At 37.3% G+C, this 6,000-nt stretch overlaps 1 long non-coding RNA gene across 1 annotated transcript in view; it reads left to right on the forward strand.

Annotated features, from left to right (window-relative positions):
- The window catches only part of LOC137473468 (uncharacterized), a 29,690-nt gene extending 25,584 nt beyond the window's left edge, over positions 1 to 4,106 (forward strand). Inside the window, exon 4 of the long non-coding RNA XR_010998826.1 lies at positions 3,954 to 4,106. This is a non-coding gene — a long non-coding RNA (uncharacterized lncRNA). The remainder of the gene's footprint in view (positions 1 to 3,953) is intronic.
- The last annotated feature ends 1,894 nt before the right edge of the window (positions 4,107 to 6,000 follow it).

Here is a 6,000-nt window from a genome sequence, read left to right on the forward strand (position 1 = left end):
GTATAAACATTAATTATTCCTTGCCATGAAATAGATCATTATTTTCAACATTGCTAACACCATCATTTTTGCTATGGGTAAAATTGAAAATGAGAGGCTTTTAAAGGCAACAATTACATTTTTGTTTTTTTTTTTTTTTTGCTTGAATTATTTTCTAGGGACTGGTTTGGTTTAAACAGCAGTGGTAAAATGTCCATTTCTTTTCTGTAAGAGATCTGCCAGGGATAAGAATAATCTGAGAATGTGAAGGACATCAAGATAATTTTTCCCACTCCATGATAGCTCATGACATTATCAGGCATATTATTATTACATAAAGGAAGGCATTGCTTGTGTCAGAGGCAGTGGTTAGTAGCAAGCAGTCACAGCTGACATGAAATGTCCATTTAATATCTTTGAAGTCATGGCCAGCTTTTCCATATGAAGCCTGTGAAACTCCTTGGGACATTGAGAATTTGTTACCAACCTTCCCAAGCTGCATCAAAAAATTACATTGAGTCCTGGTAGAGCATGGTACTCAGATTTTTAGCCTTACCTACTTTTACCTTCTACTACAAGTCTAGTGTTCCAAGCCAGTACATCTGACAAACTTAAAATGAAAAGAGCCTTTGCAGAAGAGAAATGATTAATTTATAATTGGAAATACAGGGACCAAAAATTGTAGTTGAAAATCTGTATTAACTCACCCACAGATGAAGTACAAGCAGTGGACTCTGAAATGATTGTTCACCATCTGAGTTTTAAATGTTCTTGTTTGCTTGGGAGGATTTTATGGGAATTTTAAATAGAATTTGAATAGTTGACAATCAAGAAAATGATATTTTTTTAGAAAATCCTTACATAGTAAATTGCCTCAATACATTGAATGTTCTGCTCTAAATAGCTTATTTGGTTAGTTTAATTGTAAAGAGGAGAAAATATTTTGGTTGTGCTGTTGCTATCAAACAGAAATGAAAGATGGAAAAGGCATATTAGGTCACCTTGAGGCCAAATTCACAGGTGCTGGAAGCTGGTATAATTCCACTGATGTCAATTCCCATTCTTTTCACTTGGAGCTGCAGATGCTCAGCACCCCTGAAATCCCTGACGTGTATTCAGATTGTTCTTTTTATTACAAGGCAGTTTTTAGTGCACAGTCCCCTACATTTTTGCTCATTAATATGGTGATGTATTGACTAACGAAAACATTCCTGTTCTACTGTATGTTTTCACCTGTAGCATATTTGGCAGATTTAATCTTTGGCAACTAAATGCAAGTAGAATGATACTTCCACCTTTTACACCAGAAAGCCAGGAGTCAAACCAGCAGAATCTGGTAATGCATTTACAGAGGTGTAAATTACCAACATGGCTTCAAGTCTGGAGTGTTTTGATTGTGAGGGAATGAAATGAAAATGTGGCAAAAAAGAAAAATGCTTCACAGAAGCTATCAATAAGTAACAGCTTTTTAAACAAAAATTCCAGTTCTTTTGGATTCATTGCCACCGAGATATACTTCAAAGAATGTTCTAAGCAGAAATTTTAATAATAAGTGTTGACAGATTTCTATATATTATATATGGAAATTATAATTTCAATACAATTAATAAATTATAAATTGTTCTATTTATCATTTTTCCAATTGTTCAAATTTTTTCATTTTTCTGAACTGTCATCTAGAGGATTTATGAAAGGGTGTGATGTCAGAGCAGTATAGGGTAGAATTAAGCAATCAGAAAGGGATATTTTAGAAAATGTTAAATGTATTTTAAATAACTAGCAAGTGGGATAGTTTCTGGGTTAGAGTTGCTGCTTAGAATCATAGCACAGCAGTAACTTAGACAGTGAGATGGAGAAATCGCTTACACTTGTATCTACTCTGAGTTCCAAGGAAAAATGTCGTTACTATAGCAACTGCCACATTACACTTATGCAGTCTTTGGAATAGATTAAATTGCTGAAAACCTCAAGGTTTTGTTTGACTCTGTTGAGAACTGCAGCTAAATGTACTGAACTTACTTAATCAAAGGTATGTTAGTGTGCATGTTCTTACATGTTACTTACTGAAACTTTGGCTTGTTACTTTAGCTTAGATTTTTTTGGTAGCATATACTAATTAAAAATAACTTCAGCATGTTCATTTACTGTTTAGGTGGAATCCATTTGGCTATATGTACATATAAGATAGACACTGAATGTGTGAAACGTGCTATAGAAAATTTCCTGCCATGAGATATAGCCAAGAGGTTTAGAAAGTCAAAGTATTGGTTACTCTAGGAAGTTTGTTTGGAAACCATCTTAAGTTTCTATTAAAAAAAAAAAATCATTAATCACTATGGAAGCAGAAAGCAAGTGATGTGATTTGTTTTAGGTGGAAATTCACTCTGTGGGCTCAGTGCAGTTGGTCAACAATTGCAGATAATGTCATCTAACATACATCCATTATTTGAACAAAATCTCTTGCTTTATGTTATATGTGCTTAAATGCAGTGATTTGGATGAGTGGTGATTTATGCCTTCCTGATATGTTTAAACACTTCAGAAGTTTAATGACTTAAGAGTCAGGGAAATTTTGTTGCAAATATTTTTTGTATGGTGTTCATGCAGAACAAAATACAAAATAAACATAGGGCGGAGCTGTAGAAAATAACATTTTTCTTTGAAGAGCTGAGATGCTACAGCATGTCATGCTGTCCTAGGAAAACTATAGATTTGCATTGTAGGCCTTTTGGGCCTCCCTGGGCTGTGACTTCTGACAGACAAAGAAGGTACTGTAGTAGCACTGTAGCAATTCAAGAATCTAAAACTGAAATCCTGGGATTATATGCACTTGTATGTTGTAGTAAATGTTTTTATTGTTGTTATTCTAGACCATTTCCTCTGTTCTAGGGAGTTAATATTTTAGCACTGTGTTTGCTGTTGATTCTTCCCCCTGCTTAATGACCAGCTTTTGTTTTCTCCTGCTGCCTCTGTTCTGGGCTTGCCCTGCTGGGGCAGGGAGTGAAGCACCTGTCAGAGTCAGGGTTCTTGGTTGTTTTGGTGCTGGTTTTGTTCTAATGGGACATGGAAAACTCTTCCTACTTTGCATGTTTATTAATTTCTCCTTCTCAGATTTCCCAAAGTCTAGAGTATGTGGCAGTCTCTCCAGAAAGCAACTGGAACTTTCTTCTAAAGGTTTGAGTTTTCACCTACCTCCTTGCTGGTCACCTACTGCCCTTCCCTTTCTAAATTTAACTCTTTCTTTAGAGCTAATTTTTCATTTTTACATGCTTTCTTCACAAATCCTGACAGTCTCTAAAGCTTTACTTTGTTCAGATGTTCTATCTTTATTTTATCTTTTTTTAGCCAGTGTTTCTTATTGATTTATTTACCTATTTAGTGGTTATTTGATAACATGACTGTGTGGTACTTTCTTATCTGTTTATTGCTCAAAGTTTTAAACTGAAATAGTGCTTTCTTCCACCCTTCAAGGTATTCCTGTTTTTCCCTAAGAGGACACAGAAGTCTGGTGCTGAAACATTAGCAAGTCTTTTGTAATGAGTGACAGTTATTTAATTTACTTTCTGTACCTGATACAATAGCTCTTACAGCTTATTTGAATATGTCATTTGGTATTTTACATAGAAGTGCTGCATCAGTTTCTTTATAACATCCAAGTAAGGATTAGATTTAACAGTACCAGGTTATCTAGGATTGCAGTTATTGGCTCTATGTGTTTATGAAATACATTATCATAAATATTCATGATTTCTTGTGTGTATTTGATATCAGTTTGCAATGTTAATCCTGCCTCAGGACCAACTTCCATCATGACAAGTACAAGAAATGTATTCTTCTTGCCTATTTTGTGAGCTTCATAAATTAAAACCTTTGAAATACACACAATGTAATTTGCTTTGCTTTGTCCCCTATGGTATTTATCTCAATACCTTGTCATTGAATTTTCATAGGAGCTACATTTTTTTCCTTGTCAGGTAACCACGGTTCTGTCTTTGTCATAAACTGTGACTTTATTCTTTTGTTACCCACTTCATTTTGTCACCATTGAAAACTGGTTCCTGTGCTGCCACTTCCATGGCAAAACACATCCTTGTGCTGTGTTGGAGATGGTTAGACTCAGAGTGATTATTTGAGACACTGTTCTTGTTTAGAGTGCTAGGAAAATTAAAAGAAGAGAAAAATGGTTTCTAGACGGAAGGAAGCTGTCTTCAAATCCTTTCACTGTAAATCCAGGTGAAAGCAAAGCAGGTATAAAACTGCTGCACACTGTGGGAAACTTCCCTGTATGCTTCATTCACTTGGATTGGTTTGTTATTTTTTCTCCCAGGCTTCTCACTCTTAGTCAATATTAAAATCTGGGTTTGTCTAACAGTAATACTGTTATATATTCATGTGAAAATGTGTGGCATCCAGCTTAGTTTGCTGAGGATGACTTTCTGAGAAGACAGGGATACAGCTGAGAATTGCAATTAGATGAACATTTCTGCTCAGTTTTCTTGTTTATAGGCATCAAACATATTTTTATCTGTATTTCCATTAATTCACTTTTTGATCAGTTCCCATAACCAGATAGCTTTGAAATTAAGGATAAGTTTTAGTGCATAAAATACTTGAAGAAAAATGCCTACTTACTACTTTTATATTGATGATAGATTCTCTATAATAATGAGAACATTTTACCATTGGGAAGTCCTGCAGCCTTGTATATCCCAGTTTTCTGGGGTATAATATTAGCAAGATTCATACTTGCCAGGACTTATCAGCTTTTTAACAATTTAGTAGTTTTTTAGTTACAGTAAAAATTTGGCTCATTGTTTATCCTGCAAAGCTCATTTTGCTCCCTTGTCTTGCTAAAATTATGTCCAAGTTTTGTTTGCTACTGTTTTTTCATTTCTAAATACATCCGTAGATGCAAAAGTTGAGGAAACAAGTTAACATTCAAAGTGACTTTTAGAAAGAGTCTAGATTATAAACAGGGCAAAGCACGTTTTGGTACACAGGGGGTGAGGATTTGGGCTATTAAAAGGTGCCTTCTGTGAGAGCAGCCCCTGGCTGTCCCTGTGTCGCTCAGTCAGTTTCAGCTTGCTCTGAAATGGACTCACCACTGGTCAAAGATGATCAGAGCAGTCACGCTTGTGGTGTCTCTGTATAAATGTACTTTTGAAAGAGTAAAAATGCTGCACAGCAGCTGTGAAAAAGAGGACTGAGACATGAGAAAAAATGCTGAAAAAGCTCCGCAGACACCAAGGTCAGTGTAGGAAGGGGAGCAGGTGTTAACAGGTGTCAGAGCAGAGATTCCCCTGCATCCCGAGGGGCAGAACACGGTAATGCAGGCTGAGCCCCTGCAGCCCATGGAACACACGGGTGGAGCAGATAATGCTGCAAACTGCAGCCCATGGAGGATCCCAGGCTGGAGGAAGTGATTGTGTCGTAAAGGAAGCTGCAGCCCAGGCGGAGCCCACATGAAGCAGGTTTGCTGGCAGGAACTGTGGACTGCAGAGAACCCACACTGGAGCAGTCTGTTCCTGAAGGACTGTGCTGTGTGCAAAGAAGCCACGTTGGAGCACTTTATGAACAACTTCAGTCCATAGGAAGGAGCCACACTGAGGCAGGTTGGGAAGAGCTGTATCCTGTGGGAAGGACCCCTTGTTGCCGCTGGAGAACAGTGTGGGGACGAAGGAGAAGCAGAGATGGAATGTTATTATGGACTGACCACCACCCTCACTCCTTATCCTACTGTACCACTTAGGGCAGAGAGAAAATTGAAGAGCAAGGAGTGAAGGAAGGAAGTTGAGCCTGGGAAGAAGGGGGAGTGAGGGGAAAGCATATTTAGTTTGCTCTTTTTCTGACAATTCTAGTCTATTTTTAACTGGCAGAAAATTAAATCAATCTTCTCCAGCTAGAGTTTGTTTTGCATGTAGCAGTTTCCTGTCCTAATTAAGCCCTGAGCATTTCCATCTTATTTCACCTCCTTGTTTTGCCGAGGAGGAGGAATGGAGAGTGCTTTGGTGGGCATCTGGC

Source organism: Anomalospiza imberbis, chromosome 4, assembly GCF_031753505.1.
Source record: "Anomalospiza imberbis isolate Cuckoo-Finch-1a 21T00152 chromosome 4, ASM3175350v1, whole genome shotgun sequence".
In the NCBI taxonomy this organism is placed as follows: Eukaryota; Metazoa; Chordata; class Aves; order Passeriformes; family Viduidae; genus Anomalospiza; species Anomalospiza imberbis.